Source organism: Theropithecus gelada, chromosome 1 (assembly GCF_003255815.1).
Source record: "Theropithecus gelada isolate Dixy chromosome 1, Tgel_1.0, whole genome shotgun sequence".
Taxonomy (NCBI): Eukaryota; Metazoa; Chordata; class Mammalia; order Primates; family Cercopithecidae; genus Theropithecus; species Theropithecus gelada.
Window position 1 is genome coordinate 117,694,701 of NC_037668.1, and position 19,454 is coordinate 117,714,154.

Genomic DNA, 19,454 nt, shown 5'->3' on the forward strand with positions numbered 1-19,454 from the left:
TGTAGTGTAATTCAATCCCCCCAACCCCAGCGCCAAGTCTTAATAGCAGAGTTTTAGTCGACGGGACCGACTCCTTCGCCCAGGACGGGTGAAGGTTCCTGAGCTTGCCTCGCAGCTGATTGGCAGCGGCGCCTGCCCGGCACCGAACCCTGCCCAGGTGGGCGCTTGACAAAGCATTACGGCGATGGTGATGTAGGCTGCCGTTCTTCCCCTCCCAAGCACCTGCTCAGCATCTAGCAGTCTCTCGCCGCCAGTCTCCAACCCCGGGCCACCTCCCTCGCCACACAGACCCGGTCCGGTCAGGCGCTGCAGGGCGACCGGAGAAAGTGCTCGCAATCACATGGAGGCCCGGGCCCGCCCCATTGGCTGCGGCCGGGCCAGTCGCGGCGCTCGCCGGCTGCGGTTGGTCCCAGAGCTGCAGCGCCTGCACTGGCCCGGAGTCCATGTTACGCTTTGTCTAATTCCCCTCGTTACAGAGTCATGTGCTGCTGCTCCCGTCGCCGCTGCTGCCGCTGCCGCTGCCGCCGCCCGTGGTGCCCCGGCTCCTCCGCCGCGCTTCGAGGTGGCAACCGCGGGCGGGGTCGCGGGAGCAGGGTACAGGGCGCAGCGCGCCTTCGCCGCCCCGGCGCGTCCCGGTGCAGCCGCCGCCCGCCGCGGGTGATGCCGCCACCTCCGGCCTCAGCATAAGCCGTGGCTCGGCGGCCGAGCTGCCCCCCAAGGTTGGTGCGCACCTCTCCCGGGAGGGGCCGGGGGCTGCGAGGGAAGGCGACGCGCAGGTGGAGCCGCGCCGAGCCGAAGCGCGCAACCCTGGCGCAGGCGCCGCGGCCCGAGCTGAGGTTGCGGCCGGGAACTCATTCGGGGACGTCCGGGGGTCGCGAGGAGGTGGTGGCGAGCGGAGTGGGCTCCCGTTTGCTGCTCCTGGGGCCTGGGAGATTGTTCCGCTTTCTGCAGTCTGAGCGTCGGCCGCTTCGGCCCCGGGCTGCTAGCCCTGCGGGAGGGGAGTGCGGTTGCCTGGCTCCTGGACCCCTCGCGCGCTCTCCCTTCTCTTGCCTCCCTCCGCCCAGTCCGAAAGGCGGGGAGAGGTGGTTTCGGCTCCGCTGGTTCCTCCCGGAGGTGGGTGTTTGGTGTCTGGCCTTGCTGCCCCGGTGTCCATAAGGTGAGCCCTTTAACTTCTCCAGAATCGCCTCTCCTTCGCTTCCTTCCTGTGCCGGGTGGGCTGCGCTGGGAGCCCAGCGGGCGGGGGCAGGGAGGTGAAGGCCGGCGCCCCGCCCCCGGCGCCTGTGGGAGGGAGCTGGGGGCCCGCAGGTGCACCCAGCCGGCCGCGGGCCATCTCCGGGTTGGGTACCGGTATAATCCGCTTCTAGCTTGTTTGGAGGCGTGGGCTCTTGGGAGCGGGACTTCTGCTCAAATCCTGTTCAGGAGCTTGGAAAGGAGGAGAATTGGGGGTGGTTGCCAGGAAGACCAGCACCTCCGGTTACTAGAGGGTTTATAGGGGCCTTCTCCTTTCCGTCCCCCTTTACTAGGGAGTATCCTTTGCAGATAAATGAGATTTTTTGATTTCTTAAAAAGCCAGCTGCAGCGAAGAAGAACTGCTGCAGGTCGAGGGGAAGAGAGGTAGGTCCTTGCTGGAGAGGGAGACGTGGGCTCTGAGGTCCCAGGAGCACGCAGTTGGGGTGAGTGTGGCCGAAAGTGTAGAGGTAGGGTTGTGGGAAAGAAACAGCCGAGGTGAGAGGGAGGGCGCACTCAGGATGTAGTCGGAGAGATGGGGAATAGGTACGGGGGAGTCCTAGCGGAATGTGGGGCCCAGCTGGAGCCGCTTGGGCTTATATTTGGCTCCTCGTTGCCTCGCAGATTTCTTGCTCTTGGATCTTGAAAAATATTTTTTGTTGGACAAAGAAAACTTTGAGGACATATTTTGGAAGAGAGATAGGACTAAAGAGCTGACTTCTGGAAACTTTCCTTGGCAGCTTTGGTAGTAAAACTCCGTTCAGGCAGCGTTTATTGAGCACCTATTACGTGGTTTGTACTGGACTTTGGAAGAGTCTGGACAGGCAGGGAATTCCTGTTTGCAGTAATGGTGAGGGCTGTCTACCTTATAAACAACCAAGGGGCCCCTCCCAGTGCCAAGAGTGAGAGTGATTCACACCTTCCTCGCCAAAGCATCTGGGACCTCTGCTTCTTACCTGTCGGAAGAACCCTGCACCATATCCCATAAATGGGGTGTGCAGGCAGCATTTATTTTTACAGTCCAAAAATAGTGACCAAACTCCTACTGTCAGCTAGATCAGAGTTGGGGTTCTTGCTTCACCTGTCTTGACACCAACTAAATCCCTGTTAAGATCCAAGTGCAAGATGGGGAAGAATCTGAGATGAAAATTAGGTGGTTAAAACAGGGGTCACGAAAGTTGATTTGGAGTGTTTGATCTCTGTAGGTTACTTATGGAGCCCCCCATAAAATGATTAGGTAATCTATGGAGCCAGGGAAAAATTCCAAAATCTTGAATTGGCACAGTTTATTTACATATTTGAACACTTTGTATTAGATTTGTCTCGTTTTTATTTAGGGTGTATGTGTGCGTGTTGATTAAAACCTAACAGATTAGAAGGTTGGAGAGGAAACTGTCCTTAGATGACCCAGGCTTCCATTACCATGTGGAGTAGCATATGATGCAACAGTTAAAGTATTGAGCCATATTCATATCGTTTTCTCCCTGCTGTGTTTTCCAGCATTTAAAAAACATGATAAAAACTTGGCCCCTTTTTTCCTCAAAATCGCTAAAGTTTAATGGAAAAAAAAGAAAAAAGAAACTAGGCCCCCTTTTCCCTTAATGTTTATATTATGCAGAGTTTTTAAAACATAATTTTAGAAAATTCTGATGTGTTTGTCATGTCCAAATAGTTAAATTGTTTTGGTAGCTATAGTTTGGAAATTAGACTTGATTCCTTTCTCAATACTGCCGACAAAATAGCTATTAAAGTCAAAAGTTTGTCCCAACTTTGTAATCATGATTATTATGTTGTTGAAGTGGTAGCTTGTAAGGGATTTCAGTTATTTTTAATTGGAGCTGGTGTTTGACATTGTAAGAAACACCAGTTAATATTTGTTGAGTGCCAGCAGGAAGCAGAGAACTGGAGTGGGTGCTGTGGGATCTTAACAAGGCAGGAGAGGACTCTCGTAGTAATCACAGAGAGCAGATAAGACAGGCACACATGAGGATGCCAGCAGAAGCAGATAGTTATAGTTGTCTAAGAATCCAGGGTGTGTGGAACCAGATGAAAGTGTATGAAGTATGTTGAGGGAGGAGTGGAAATCTGAATTGACTTTTGACAGTGGTCAGGGAGGGGGAACAGAATATATGACTAATAAAGGAGGGTAGAGGGAACCTAGTTAGTGAAAAACTTAACCACAAGTCAGTGGTGTTAATCATTTGCCTCAAGACCAGTGGCTCTCAGAAGTAGGCAGTTTTGCTTCTCAGCAGACCTTGAGGAATGTTGGAGACATTTATGGTTATCATAGCTAGGCGGCAGGTGCTGCTGTTACCTAGTGGCTAGAGGACAGGGATGCTACATAAGCATCCTACTGTGCACAGGACATCAACCCCCTTCCTCCTAAACAAAGAATGATCCTGTCCAAAATGGCGATAGTGCCTGCCCTTAGACCTCAGAATAGGTCTTAAAGGGAGGTGGTTCTTGACATGGGAGGAATAATAACATTGAGCTTAGGAAGCTGATGTGGGAGACTTCTGTGATCAGGTCTGATGTGATTAGGGTCTGGGCAAATCATTATTGAAAGAAAGGGGCAGTTTGGAGGGAGATCATAGCAGATGAACACAGTATGATAGTGGAGTAAGTTGGGAATCATAGAATCAGAATTGGCATTTTAGAGGGGCCCTATCCAATTTATTGATTTTAATAAATTCTTACCCTTTCTAGGTAACCTTTGTTTAAATAACCCCAGGAACTGTGAACTACTTCTCCTGAAGACAGGTTATTACACCTTTGGACTGTTTGTTGTATTATTACTTGAGCTGAAGGCTGTCTCCTTGAATTTTTTTTTTCCAATGATTTTATTCTTTTCGAGCTGCCTACTCTCTTTGAATGCACCAAGAGAATATGATGTTCTCTTACCCCCAGTTGATTTTCCTAATGCAAACTAGTCCCAATTCTTTTCACAGTCTTTTATTGGGATGTGGTTTCTCAATGTCTTCTCAGTTTATCAGCATCTCACATGGAGAATCTGGAATTGAATATGTAATTGAGATGTGATCTGGCCAACAGAGAGTACAGTAAGACGGCTGTCTGCTGAGACCTAGACATAAATGTCTACTTACTGCACCTTAAGCTTACAACTGCCTTTGGTTTTCTTAGGCAGTGCTGAGCACCAACTTCTTTATTAGAGAATCATGTTTTGGATAGTCAAAACCCCCAGATATTTGCTCTGTGAGCTGTTGCATCCTGTATTTCTTCAGCAGATATTTTTTGGAGAAGTTTTTGTTGTTGTTCCTTCTCAATGTTACCCTATTTATTTTGATCCAATCTTCTAGCCTTTGACATTTTTGAATTTATGTCTTCTAATTATATGAGAGAGGAATGGAGGATGACTTTGTTGAAAATGGTAGTCAGTCAGTACTATGTAAAACTTAGTAGTTTGGGGGCACTGTTGGTCCTGTGTGAGAGCTGGGATCACTGAGTGATGGAGGTGAGTTCTAGGGCTAATTAGCCCTTATTTTGGGGGCTTTTGAGAAATCTAAATGCCAGGCCACATGGCATTCAGCTCTTGAAATGTTTGCACCTGTGGTACCATTTTGAAATTGTTTGAGTCAGTTGCAAGCTTCTGAAATCTGAATTCCTTCCTCTGGGTCTTTGTAGTTCTGTTTATGTATCTGGAAGAGAGTTTCTAACGTTTTGTGCAAATCTGAAGCTTGCGGGGTTCGAGTTGCTTTTGAAAATTGTGAGAAGGTAGGATAACTGGCAAAAATCAACTATGGACTTGGTTCCCACTCAGGCTAAGCTTTGTTTTCTTTTTTGCTAATATGCCTCAAATATTTAGTGACAGACTTACATTTAGGGAAGGAGAGAGGATTGAGGTTTAGAAACAAACCTTTTTCTCAGAGCTTGGCTTTAACTTGTCGTTGATGTAAGTTCATACTTGATTTTACAGTCTTCACTGCAAAGACATTAGGAAATTACCATTCCCAGATGTCTTCTGAAGCTGGCAGGTAAGAAATCCCAGGTAACTTAGTGCCAAGTTCTCCAAATACTCTAGCTCTATCCAATGAACTAGATTTAATAAATTACTTGATTTGGGTGGTAGCTATCTCACAGTGTTGAAGGAGAGCTGGAGGAAGAATTCAAATCTCATGGCCAATGTGTGTGACCTCTTTGTGATGAACGTCCATTGTGCCCCAATCCTCTGTTAGTGTGTTGGCTGTCCAGATGGTGCAGTCTACTTGGTTTCCCTTCTCTACCAGTCCATATGGGAAACCTCTTTATCTCCTCTGGAGATGAAGGATAATCCAATGAAAAGAAGGGATGCCTTCTGAATATTTGAGGTTTTTTGAGGGGAAAAGTATTGCTGTCCTTTTATATTTTCGAAGGCTGTGTCGAAGTTGAAGTCTTAGAATTAAGGATGCAGTTGTGTCATTTTGAATAGAAAGACTATTACAGCTGGAAGGGATTAACCCTTAAATTTTATAGTTGAGCATATCCAGGCACAGGGAGGTGATGTGATTAGCTTAAGTTTACACATGTAGTGACAGAGTAGGCATTAGAATCTGTCTGCCTTAAAGACCAACAATAAAGGCTAAGGATCAGGATTTCTTCTCTGCTTAGAGGTGTGTAAACAGTGGGGTCCCTTGGGTCTTATTTATATAATTGATCTAAAAGAAGGAGCACACAGTGGAGTTTCTAAGTTTGCAGATGGCAGCTTTTCTGGATTATGAAATGTCTAACCACTGGGGATTTGCTCCAGGGAAACCACACTAGGATGTATTAGTCATCAGAAGATTTGCAGGTGAGTTTCTTGTTGGCTAATAGGTGGTTGGGTATTAAGGGGAAATTATAGAATTTTCATAGGATGGTGTTTTGTTGGATAAACTCAGGGAAGGGCTTTGAAAATACCTTCATGTTGTTGTCCTGACTTGCTGTTGCAGAAAAACAAAAACCATGAAATGCTAGGCTTCATCAAAAAGATTTTGGAGTTGGGCATGGTGGCTCACTCCTGTAATCCCAGCAGTTTGGGAGGCTGAGGTGGGCAGATCACCTAAGGTCAGGAATTTGTGACCAGCCTGGCCAACGTGGTGAAAACCCGTCTCTACTAAAAATTAAAAAATTAACCAGATGTGGTGGTGGTGCCTGTAATCCCAGCTACTCTGGAGGTTGAGGCAGGAGAATCACTTGAACTTGGTCGGCGGAGTTTTCAGTGAGCTGAGATCGTGCCATTGCACTCCAGCCTGGGCGACAGAGTGAGACTCTGTCTCAAAAAATAAAAAAAAAGATTTTGGAAAAAAAAAAACCAAAATGGAAAATACAGTCTTAATTGAGTTTTCACAGTGTGCTTTTTCCCCCGAAGTCATGGGCACCTAACCTTCAGAAAGACACTCGAGCTGGAATGACCATTGTAATGATACCTGGAATATTTGGACATTGCTGCTAGAATGTAAGCTTCATGAGGACAGGGTCCTTGCTCATCTGTTTCTCTGATAGAAATATCAGGATTTCTAGCATCTGGAAAGAGTCGTCTGAGAGGAGATGGCATGGAGGTCTGTGAAGCCACAAGGATAGGGCCATAGGCAGCCTTGGTAGTTCACTTTATTCTAATAAGTCCGAGTGTGCTATTTTAGTTGCCTCCTTGTCTTCATGCTCCAGCACTCTGTCAGTGTGGTGAGGGTAGGGATTTATCTCTCTTGTTCTCTACTGATTTTCTAGTGCCTTGCACATGGCAGACCCTCTATTAGTATTTGTCACCCAGAGGAATGAATGAAGAGTTATACCTTAAAGCTTTACAAGATATAAATTCAGGATGAATGCCAAGAAATATGGTTTTTCTCAACCCTGGCTGGCATCAGAATCAGTCTGGGGAATATTTTTTTAAATACTTATATTCAGACCCTTCCCCATGCCTATTGAATCAGAATCTGTGGATATGGAGTTAGTTTTGAAAAGAGCCCACCCTGCCTCCAAGTAATTCTCACGTGCAGCTTGGCTCAGAACCACCGTCTTAGTAGTTGTGCACGAAGGCTGGGTGCTGACTGAAGACACCTTCAAATGGGTTTGAAACATTTGTGGCCAGCGAGCCCATCATTGGTTATTACGACAAAAGAGAAGCTTTAAGGATATGTCAGTCTTCTTGGAAGATGTAGTGACCCAAACAGCACATAGTCCACCATGGCCCTTGGTTCCTCTATGAGATAGTGCAGCCCGGGCTGGATGGGCAATGGGACCAACTCCCAGTTCATCCTTGAGCAGTCGTTTCCAGAGTGGGTCCTTGATGACAGTTTCACCAGCCCATGAAAAAGTGAGAAGAGTAAAGACAATGCAACAAGCTTTTCTGTTTCAACTTTAGTGCTAAGTTTATTCAATTACAAGAGTCTATTTTTTTGTTTTGTTTTGCTTTTGTTTTGTTTAATCTTGGGTTGTCCTTCCTACTGGAGGGTTGGCTTGTTTTTTCATGTTATGAAAGGCTGGTGATGGCTTTTTGGTGTCATTTCTAAGTCCAGTTTTAAGCTGGCAATTTTATGATCGTCTTTCTTTTGACATTTTACTGGCCCGTGAAATCAAAAGTCTGGGAACTACTACTCCTCTGAGGTTTTCAAGAGGTCTGTATCTACCCCTTGACACCTGCTATTGGGGAACACTCATAAATATGGTGTTAGGTTCCATTACAAGCATTTTTTTTAAACAATTTTTTCTTTCCTGTTATGCTTGCTGGTAATAGTTAGGAATAGTGCCAGAGAAAGCTTCACTTCCCCAGCAACGCATAAATCCCATTGCTACATATTAGCATCAACAGATAGCCAGCACTGCAACGAGTTCTACAGAACAAGGAGAAGAAAGGATGTACAAGAGGACACCTTTTTCTCTGATGGTCATTGGCCGCCAGAAAGGTGTGTCTCAAAATCTCTCGCGCCATAGAGACAGGACAGAACTCTTCAGACCGGGTATAAAATGCCATCAGTCAAAATTCTCTTCACTGATTGCTTACAACCGAATTTTAAGAAATATTAGAAAATTAAAATTCTTGGAAAAATGGTCCCCCGGATGCTTGCAGTGGCACTCTGCTGAACAGGCTTTTAAAATCAGTGTATTCTCAGATATGGCTACTTTTTTGTTTTCGTATTTAACTTATCTGGTTAAGAAGTACTTGGACAATGTATAGAACACCTAAAGTTATTAATAATAACAGCTATTTATTAGGCACTTACTGGTTGTCCAAACCTATGCCCTGGAATTTACATGCATTCTCATATATCCTCAAAAGAATTCTGAGTGAAAGGTGGACTTATTCCCACTGTACAAATGAGGTCATAAGGCTGGAGACCTTATGTAATTTACAACAACGTCACACAGAAGTGGCGGAGGTGGAATTTGAAACCAGACTCATTTTATACCAGACTTTTATATTTTAAACCAGACCTCTAAATATTTTGTAATATATACCTATTCTCTCTTTTTTTTTTTGAGATGGAGTCTCACTCTGTTGCCCAGGCTGGAGTGCAGTGGCACAATCTCAGCTCACTGCAAGCTCTGCCTCCCGGGTTCACGCCATTCTCCTGCCTCAACCTCCCAAGTAACTGGGACTATAGGCGCCTGCCACCACACCCAGCTAATTGTTTTTTTTTTTTTTTTGTATTTTTAGTAGAGACGGGGTTTCACCGTTAGGCAGGATGGTCTCGATCTGCTGACCTCATGATCCATCCACCTCGGCCTTCCAAAGTGCTGGGATTACAGGCGTGAGCCACTGTGCCCGGCCTCAATATATACCTATTCTCTTATCTACTGTTCCCTTTCTCATTTCTGCACATTTCTTTGTATTTATTTTATAACACCTATGATACCTAGTAATATTTCTGTTACAAGAAAAAGAGAATCAGGTTTTGAGGTGTAAAGGTACCAGATAACTCCTCTGGTTCGTGCTGCATGTTTGAAGAGTAGAGCTGTAGTGGCATCCCAGCATTGAGGCTTCCAGGCCAATGCTCTTGTCATCCCAAGTTGGTCTTAGAAGTATCAGCCTATTGATAAAACTACTTGAATGAAATTTTATCCCGGAATTGAGAGGGTAACTTTAAATCACTTAATTGTTCTGGTGTTTTGTCTAGCCCTGTTCTCTTTTGTCACCCATATTGATGATAGAATGCCACTTGTAAAGTACATCTTAAGCACCCTCTTCCTAGTTAAATCTCACCCACAATAACTACTGTGCATAAACATATCATGTAAAGATATACCTAATATTTGCTAAGGTGTTATGTCTTAGCTGAAAAAACTGCTATAACAAATGTTTGCTGAATAAATGCCATAAATATATTCAATAAAAAAACTATATCCTCAAAGTAAATGAATGAATAAATAAATATCCATATATCTACATCATATTCATAGGCTGTTTCATTCGTACCTTTATTTTTTAAATACAATAAAATTATGCTTCATTATACTCAAGTATAATCTCTTTACTGGAGTGAATGTTTTCTGTTCAAGTTTTACTTTAACAATTGTATTATTTATCTTAACATTTAGCCAGTAATAAAGCACAAAGTGGGAAGTGGGCTGCAGTTTTATACATCTTGCACAAAACACCCCCTTCCTACGAACACACACACTCAGAGAGAGAGAGGAGAGATGCACTTGTTCTTCAACTTAGCTCTCTTAAGATATTTCTCTATTCCAAAATAGTTTATCTTTCACCTGTTCTAAATTATTTTCCTTATAACTTATTTATACCTGCTAAGTTCTGTACCAAGCAGAAGTTAGATCTGTAATTTCTGTGCTAATCAGAGTTGGATACTAGCAGTAGCCTGGGGGTCTTGAGCAAATAGTGTGCCTCAGAGATGATTTGTGGCAGCAGGCGCTCGCCCTCTAGGTAGGGTCATCAGGAGTGGGAGGCCCATCAGAAGTGCATTGTTGCCGCGTGGGAATGTGGGCTGGTGTTGCCAGATTTTCTGATTTTTCACTGTAAGCCAGAAATCTGGATTATTGTGTGAAATCTGATTTTAAAGGTTGGCTAATTCAACATTTTAGAACTTCCTGTAAACCAAACAAAATAGCTTTGTGAGCTGGAAACAGCCTCTTCAGGCCCTTAGAGATAGCCCTTTCGTGGCCATATAAATGGAAGCATAGGGTTTGAATAAAAAGCACAATACAGGTTTTTTGTTTTGTTTTGTTTTGTTTTTTGAGATGGAGTCTCACTCTGTAGCCCAGGCTGGAGTGCAGTGCTGTGATCTTGGCTCACTACAACCTCTGCCTCCCGGGTTCAAGTGATTCTCCTACCTCAGCCTCCTGAGTAGCTGAGATTACAGGTGTGCACCACCACACCCAGCTAATTTTTGTATTTTTAGGAGAGAGAGAGTGTTTCGCCGTGTTGGCCAGGCTGGTCTTGAACTCCTGACCTTGTATGATCTGCCTGCCTCAGCCTCCCAAAGTGCTGGGATTACAGGCATGAGTCACCACACCTGGCCCACAATACACTTTTAAACATTAATTTAAATGGACATAAAACGAAACTTGATTTCATCCTTCTCTCCCCCAACCCCAAACACAAAGCAGAGCAAAGCAAACCCCAAGCCCCGTACTTTTAATAAAAATTTCTGACCTTTAAATGTGGCGTATTACATCTGGAGTGGTTGCATTTGAACAGTTTGGCTGGCCTAAGGAGGAATAGGTTTAGGGAGAAATAGGTAGATTATGCATATAAAGGGGGAGAGGACAGGTGGGACATACATAGAGAGAGAAGGAAGGGTAAGAGCCACTTGGAGTTGAGTAAAGAGATCATCTACCCCAGGAGATACGGGAAGATTTGTTCATATCTTAAAATTGATTTGGGGTAAATGGGGAAGAAAGAGAAAGAAAGAAAAAATGTCAATATTTAGAAATAGTGCAGAATCTATGTTGGCAAGGTGCAAAGAGTGCTATTATTTTGCAATTCCTAGTGTATCATGTTAATGTATACTGTGGCTTCTCCAAAAGGGGAATTGGAATGAAAAGGAAGGGAAAGAGTTTATGTCAGAAAGAAGACTAGGGAGTGAGATAAAGAAGAGGGGTCCAGAGAACAGCTGATAGCAAAAAGTAAACCAAGAAAGCTGGAAAATGTTTGCATCGTGGAAAGATGGCTATGTTAGAGTACAAAGCATCACTTTTTCCCCCCACCCCAACTACGACGTCGAGGGGGTATGCACAGCAGTCCCTAGGAAAAAGATGGTTTGGAACACCAGCTTGTTTTGTTTTTGAAGGGCCAGCCTCCAGGGTCCCTTTGTGTGAAGCGGTGTCAGCGGGGCTGCGTCTGCCCTGTCAGGGCACACTGCTGGGAGGACATTGTCCACTGGGTTTTAGCCCCTCTCTACCCTCTGGGTATCCTGGTGCAGGACAGGACCTCAGACCTTTACTGTGACCCCAATAGTGCTCCTGTCTTTAGTTTTATTTGCTTTTCTGGGGAAAATCCAACATCGTTTGTGTAATTTGTTGTACATACAGCCTCTTTGAAAGAGAAGAGAGTAATATTTGAATAGATTTCTGCTACTAGCAGAATCCTAGTCTGAGAGGATTTTTAAAAGCATTTTGCTCTTAATCATCCCAAGTGTATAGTACTTTGTTCCTGGAATTTCAGCATTTTCTAGTGGTTGGCGGTGGGGGGACATCTTTTGATCCATCTGCAGGTTTTATTCCAGTCCTAGGACTGTCATCCCTGTATGATCTGAGCTATGTCTTTTGAGACTGGTATAACTTTAAATTTCTGATAGTTTGGTTGCTTTTTAGAATAAATGCATTTTAAAATGTCCCCTTCTATTTGTTACTTTAATGCAGTAAGGATCTTTATGGATTTTTTCCCCCTTATGGAAACCATTTGTAATATTGAGAGAATGGGTTTAGGTTTTCTTGCAGTGTTGTTGGGAAAAAGAAAAATTCTTCAAATTCCACTGGTCGGCCTTCTAGGGACTCGACTCTACAGATGGAAATCCTGGAAGATCCTATCAGGAAGTGAAACTTGTAAATAATCTTTGTGCTTGTTTGGGGCATTATGCATTAACAAGTTGTACGAGAAGTCTTCTTTAACCTTCTTATAAAATACACTTAAAAAAGAATCCAGTCCTAGTGACTAATCTGGAAATAAGACTAGGAAACACTTCACCATGTGCCAGGCACTGTTTGCAGCACTTTACATATATTAGCTCATTTGCTTCTGACAACAGCCCCGTTTTGTAGCAGAGGAAACCAAGGCTGGGTTCTCTAGTCTGGCTACTACTCCCAATCACCAGGGTCATCACAGGAAGTGGCAGAACTGTAATGTGAACCCAAGCTGCCATGGCTTCAGGATCTGTGCTTTTTAGGACTGCTTCGTTGCCCCTTGAACTCCCTCACAACAATGACGAACACAAATTTGCTTTAGAAACTTCTTTTGCCTTCCACATTACCTCAGTCTTAAAGTCAGTGTCAGAGTTTGGTTGAGAAAAGAAAGAAAAATATATTCCTTCCCTGATCCCGCCTCCCCAAACCAAATGAACAAATGAAATCATGGAGACAGTTTCCATCTAGGAACAGAAACCTGACTAAAGGATCTTCCTGGAACACCATACTAAAATGCTGGACTGATCATTACAAAGACTCTAGTTGGAGCCTTGTTGCTGTGACAACCCGCATCCTTGGCACCAGAATTGTTTTTAACAGCACAAAACCCATCTTGTTTTACCTTTACCTTTACAACTGGTGGATTTAGTGAGCTTCTGAGAGCACTTTTTAAAAATTGCTTTTTCCAACCTATATAGAGGCAGTGGGAAGGACCTAGGATTTGGAGCATAAAAGACTTGAGTTCTAGTCCCAGCACTCTCTTCTGTGGACTTATGTGACCTTGGGTTTCATCTCCTGTAAATGGGGGAGGGGACAATCCAATAGGATTGTTTGGTGAGGATAAGAAGCTATTATATATGACAGGATTTTATTCACAACAATAGCCATGTGTGTCTTGCAGTGAGCTGACCAGCAAGTCCTTTGTGAGTCTTGGAATGCATTTTCCATGGGTGGGTGGTGAGGTAGGTGGTTGGGGAAGGTTTGTGTTGTTGATCTGAACCCCTTTTCTTTCCTGTTCTCTCCTTACCTGTATTCTAGTGTGAATGATAGTGTGGGTGTCAACTCAGTTTTTGGCCCAAATTCCTTTTCCTTGGTTTTCCCCCCTCCTACTTTGGGCTCTCTTCCAGTTTGCCTACAAAGTGCTATTTGTTGTAAGGGTGAAATAGGCAATTCTCTGGGCAGCGACACTGTGGCTGCAGGCAGTTACTGTAGTTCAAAGCAAACAGCCAAGCTAGAGTAGGAGGGACACTGACAGGGCTTGTTCATTAGAATTTTGAACATTAATTTTTGAAGGAAAGAAAAGAGAGTACAAATAGAATAGGAATAGAAATATTATGAAATTTTCTTTATAACAGAACAAAATTGGGTCAGGAGAAAGGACTAAGAAATCACTTAACATTTATCATTACTTTGAAAGCAAATGCTTTTACTGAGTAAAAGCAAATGCTTTTTGAGCATTTACGTTGTCTGCAATGCACTCTAGTGGGATGGGAAACAAAAGTTAACACTAAATATTAACAACAGCTATCATGTTAGTGCATTTCAGGTGGTCCACAGTGTGCCACTTTTCATGTTTTATGTCAGCCATGAAGGTTGGTGTCATTGGTGTTCCATTTCAAAGATTACAAAACTGAGGCTCAGTGTGTTTAAATAACCCACTCAAGATTACAGTGCTAGTAACTAGCAGGGAGAGCTAAACTTTGACCTAGGTCTCTTTCTCGTCCACAGTATGAAAGATAAGTAAGATATGCCCCTGCTTTGAAGAGAAGACCTGCATGTAAACAGTTTAGTATAATTCAGCACAGTTTACAGTATATGTTGTAATTCTTGTGAGAGCTAAATTTTTTGGACATTTGCTCAGGAGAGACTGAAAGATCAGGGTGGTCTCACAAGTAGGGCCTTGAAGGATGACAAAGATGGTGACAGGTAGAGAATTGATGGGAGAACTGAGGGAACATTGGAGCAGCAAAGCATGGAGATGTAGAAGTACAGAATATGTTTGGGGAATGCTGCTGGGATGGACTGAGGGATGGAGGAGGAAAGCAGCTGGATACGTAGTTTGGGACAGATTACAGAGGGGCCTAGAGTGTCCTGCTGAGGAATTTAGACTTCAGTTGGTTGCTTTTGAATAAAGGTTATTCCATTGAAGGTTCTTGAGAAGGGAAACAATTTTGCCTTGATCTCTGCCTTCAGCAATTCTGATGGTAGCAGGGAGGAAGAAGTAGAGTGTCTACAGCGGGCTTTCGCCAACTAGGCTGCATCTAAGGATCACTTGGGAGTTTCCTAAATGTGCAGATTCCAGGAGCACCCCTCCACCTCTGTGATTTCAATGGTTCACATCTGGGGAGGGGCCTGGGAAAGTGTGTTTTGAAGGCCCTGCAGGTGGTTCTGAGGGCAGCCTGGTGAGGGAAGGGTTCTAGAGGGCATTGGGGCATTCTAGAGAAAGGTCTGAGCTGAAGCGAATTTTGAGTTTGTCATTGTATGGATGATTTTTTAAACCATGGGAGGGGGCCAGTCATCAAACTTTGTGGAAGATCTGTCTGTGTAGGTTCTATGGTTTGCTTTTTGTCCTGTGCAAGTATTAATCAGTAATCTCTCAGAGCATTGTCATTTGACTGAAGTTTTTCACATATATTTCCTATTCAAATCTACAATGTGGGATGACTCTAATCCTTATGCCTCTGTGCCAGATTTCTCTGTTTTTGTTGCTGTTTCTTTTAGAAGACAGAGAAATATATGGGATTTTATTGTGGGCTTTACCTGTCTTCAATGACAATTTCTTGAAGAGCATGAGCTCTGGAGTCTACTGCCTAGGTTTTTACTCTGCCTTTCCAGCCATGGGAACATGGGAAAGTTATTTAACTTTCTATAAAATGACGATATAGCAATATTTTCCTCCTAGGGTTAGTTGTAAGGATAGTTTATATAAAATGCTTAGAACAGTTCCTGGCACATAGTTAACACTCAGGTGTTAGCTGCTGTTGCTGTTACTATTGTCATTAATTCTGCAGATACCCAAAGGTATTCCTTGCCTGCATTGCTCACATATTGAGGGCTTCACCTTAAAAAATAACTGTACAAATTATGATTGAGAGTAGTAAGGGTGACATATTAGAAAGTTTTAATTATTCAGTGACCCTCTTTCCTTTCAGAGCCTTTTATTTTCTAGAAACATACGCTTTCCTCCCATAAACAAGCCTGCTAGGATATACTTAGAACCCATATCTGGGCAAGAACCTCTTCCTGCATGTTGGCTACAGAGCTAATAGTGCTCAGTTCTTCAGTCTCAGGAGCTTCATGCAATGATGTTCACTTTTACATTTCCTAGGGCCCAGCCTGAATATAGGTCATTTTGTTTTTTTCAAATGTTTCAGATCTCTCTTACTCTCATTTGTTAGTTCTAAATCAACTGCTAACATTTAAAATACAGTTTTGCTGCGAGGACAGATAGTTCCACCAAGGGATAAGCTATTTCTCAACATTAAAGAAATTAGAAATTATAATTTATGCTTAAAAAAATAATGTTAGTTCAAGTTTTAGCTTGCTTCTCTCTCCCTTCTGTGCTGTTCTTTGTCCTGCCATGTGTTTGCAAACCATTCTCATGACCTTCTGCCTGTGCGGCATATTTGTAGTGGGGCCAGATTATACATACGCCACTGACTTTTTCATCTGACCTCCTAAACTCAGCCTTTGAGCCCCTGCTTTTCTTTGGGTTTTCCTAGCGAAGTCTTGTTGAAAGGAATATTATTTCCCATGGAACTTTACTGATAGTGTATGGAATAATAGGACCATGCTCTGTGACGTTCAGACCCGAAGTCTTAACATTTTAAACATGTATCTATTTGCTATTGCTTACTTAGTTCAGTCTTGGCATTTTAGGTCTAGAGGTGGTTACTACCCATTGGACATCCATAGCCACTCCCTGCAAATTAAAGGGGACACAAAAATGAAACTGAACTTATGTTTTTCTTTACCTCTCTGCTAATTTAACTAAGTCAATTGGCTCGCCCTCATTTGCCCTCTTCACACCTCCCAAATTAATGTTATGTGCAAATTTGATTAAAACAGCGTGAGTAATTTCTAAGTTACTTTTGAATACGGATTGAATTCCACTCCTTGTGGCTTTTTTCTTCATCATACTGGTAGATGTAGACAGTGTTTTTCTTTCTAGCCTGCTTAACTTGTGTGGTTCTTGGAACAACATAAGTTTTAGTTGATTTAGGATCCTGATTTCACAGGACACTGTATCAACTGCTTTACCAAGATCAAAGTACATGGGTTCACTGCATTCCTTTCAGTTGCCAGTTCAGTTGTGCTGTAGCCAGGCAATCCTGGAGCCTTGAAATCCAGGATTCTGGTCAAGGTGAGGAAGCAGCCCTTCCTCCTGGCTTTTTCATTCTGCAAATATCTTTCCTTTCTTCTTAATATTTATTTATTCAGCAATGTGGCCCAGGCTCTGCATCCCTGACTTCCTAAAGCTTTCAGCCTAGTGCCCCTATGACCAGTGGTTACATTCTTGCTACAAACTGGAAAGTCTCTGAGCCCCTCACCCCACTCCTCCCCACTTCTTTTCTTCTGCTGTATTTATGGCACTGTACCTCATGAACTTTCACACTAGGGAAAGCAAACTCAATCCAATTGGGTCTTATGGGTAAGGAAATGTGTTGGTTAAAAGTAGACTCTGGTCAGCCAGGCTACTGAAGGTTTAGTATTTACTAGCAGTGTGACTTTGGGCAAATTACTTAACATCTCCATGTCTGTTTTCTCATCTATAATATGGAGGTAACATAACTCCTACCTCACAGAGTTGTTGTCAGGAATAATTGAGTTAATACATGTAAAGTGCTTGGCATTTATTAAACTAGGGTTAGTTAAAAAATTGATGAACAAGCTATTAAAAGTTCATAATAAAGTTTCTGGAGTTTTCAGGTACTCCGTTTCTCTTTCATGCTATTTGCCTTGGCTATTCCATTACAGGCAAAGGAAAGGAGATGAAATTTAAAGTATCTAATTTTGTAACCTTAAATTATTCAGGAATTGTTTTTCTTCGTGTAGACTCCACTATAATGTATAATGGAGAATTGTATTCAAGATATGATGTCTGTGACTTACTCCTTATGAACTCTGAAAGTCATTTTTAAGAGCACTTCTTAATAATGAACATTATATTTATTTGACTTTCTAGGATCCAACCCTTTTACATTGTTGGGCTTTTTAATATGTTATTTAAAAAACAAGATTGCCCAGACCAGGCATGGTGGCTCACACCTGTAATCCCGGCACTTTGGGAGACCGAGGGGGGTGGATCGTTTGAGTCCAGGAGTTTGACACCAGCCTGGGCAACATGGTGAAACCCTGTCCCTTAAAAAAAAAAAAAGAAAAAGAGAGAGAGAAAGAAAGAAAAAAAGAAAAATTAGCTGGATATGGCGAGCCCCTGTAGTCCCAGCTGCTGGGGAGGCTAAGGTGGGAGGATTGGTTGAGCCCTGGAGAACAAGGCTGCAGTGAGCTGAGACTGTGCCACTGCACTCCAGCCCGGGCAACAGAGTGAGACTCTGTCTCAAAAATGAAAATAAGATAAATAACATTGCCCAAAGAGAATTAAAACAATGTTTCAAATAAGGAAACAGATACTACTACCACAGAAGATTAACAGACAAAACATGCTTTCCAAAGAAGAATGAATTATAGGACAGTATTTCGTCTACATAATACACATCAAAATCAACAGTCATTAAATAACCCAAGGCCATTCATTCCTGGCAGTCTGTGCTGGGAACATTTTGAACAGTCTTTTATACAGGTATTTGCATTTAGTCAGAATTTTGGGGTATCTTACCCTTCTTTCACAGTATTATGCTTAGTAAATACCAGTACATCAACCAACATGTCCTACTTTACATGCATTTTTTGCTTACTAATTGAAGAATGAGAGAGGAAGCTTGGAAAAATGTATTAAGATTTTGTTTATCACAGTTTGATCAGTGGATCTGTCTTACTATTTTATAGAATAATATCCAGCTGCAGCTCAAGTGCATATTTTACTTAATTTATATCTACTTATATTCCTATGGCTTAATGTCAGTTGGCCTATTGCAGAATACATGTTTATCCTTTACACTGTACCAAAATCTGGCGAGGTGATGACGGTGTATGATGCACTTGAGAGAGAACATTACAAGTTATGTTTTTAAGGTGGGATTTTTTCCTGAGCAAAAGATATGTAGTGCAGAATAATATATCCACAGCCAAAATGCGCCCACTCATTTCTATTCAATTAAAAGAGGGAAGAACAGACCCAGGTGAATTTTTGCTCCATTACTTAAGGCTTTGAGAATATCGCTTAGCGTTTGTGAGCCCCGCTGCTGCTTCTGTAAAACATTAATGATAACACCTCCCTGCAAAGGCAGTTCTGAGAATTCATTGAGGCAGGGCCTGTGAGGGTTTGTCCTATGTAATGTTAGTAATTTTGTGCAAGGTGTGTGGGGTCATTGCGTGTGTTTGGAAGCTGAGGAAATTGGAGCACTGAGCTTAGAGAGATACCAGCTCAGGCCTGTAGCCACCCTGGCCCTATGTTTCTGCCTTGTGACTGGATCTTCTAAGTCATGCTGTGGGGTGCTTTAAGTAGTGCTTTCCTTATTGCTGGCTCAAAGCCAGGAAACTATCTTACAGCCATATTTTTTTTAAGATGATTTGCAACCCCTTGCTGCATTTTGTCATGTGAAATGACACTTACTCTGGTTCCTTAAAGATGGCTAATAACCCTCTATGGGTAAATGCCAATCAGGCCAGCCAGTTGGCTCTGAGAAAGGCTTCCTTGAAAGCCACAGTTCAGGTTTTGCAGAGGCCAGGAGGTGAATGTGAGTGCCAGAGACCTCCTTCCCAGAAAATCCTGTTGCATGTGCTACCCAGGAGGTGAAGACAAGGTAGGGACACTGCTGTGAAGACTGACAGTGCAAACAGGTCATCTCTTCAGTCACCAGACAGCTTGTCACTTTTTATTTTCTTGTTTGCAAAATCCATGTGTAATAATCACCAAGAATTCTGATGTTCACACAGAGAACTGCTTGTGGCAAACATTTTTAACCACCAAACTAAGATCTTTCTTTTTAAAGATGAAGAAAGATAAGCAGCATTGTTTTTTAGGGATGAGTTTATAATCTTCTCCTCTACACCCA

General features: G+C 43.0%; 1 protein-coding gene across 4 annotated transcripts in view; it reads left to right on the top strand.

Moving 5' to 3' along the window:
- The first annotated feature begins 441 nt into the window (after positions 1-441).
- The window catches only part of LRRC8D (leucine rich repeat containing 8 VRAC subunit D), a 117,901-nt gene continuing 98,888 nt past the window's right edge, over positions 442-19,454 (top strand). For 2 of the 4 annotated variants that reach the window (XM_025393133.1, XM_025393129.1), the window contains exon 1: positions 442-719. The gene's annotated coding sequence lies outside the window, so the exon portion shown is untranslated. Of the gene's footprint in view, positions 720-1,349; positions 1,615-13,156; positions 13,242-19,454 lie in introns of those variants that run through there. The other 2 variants (XM_025393130.1, XM_025393132.1) reach the window with 2 other exon arrangements.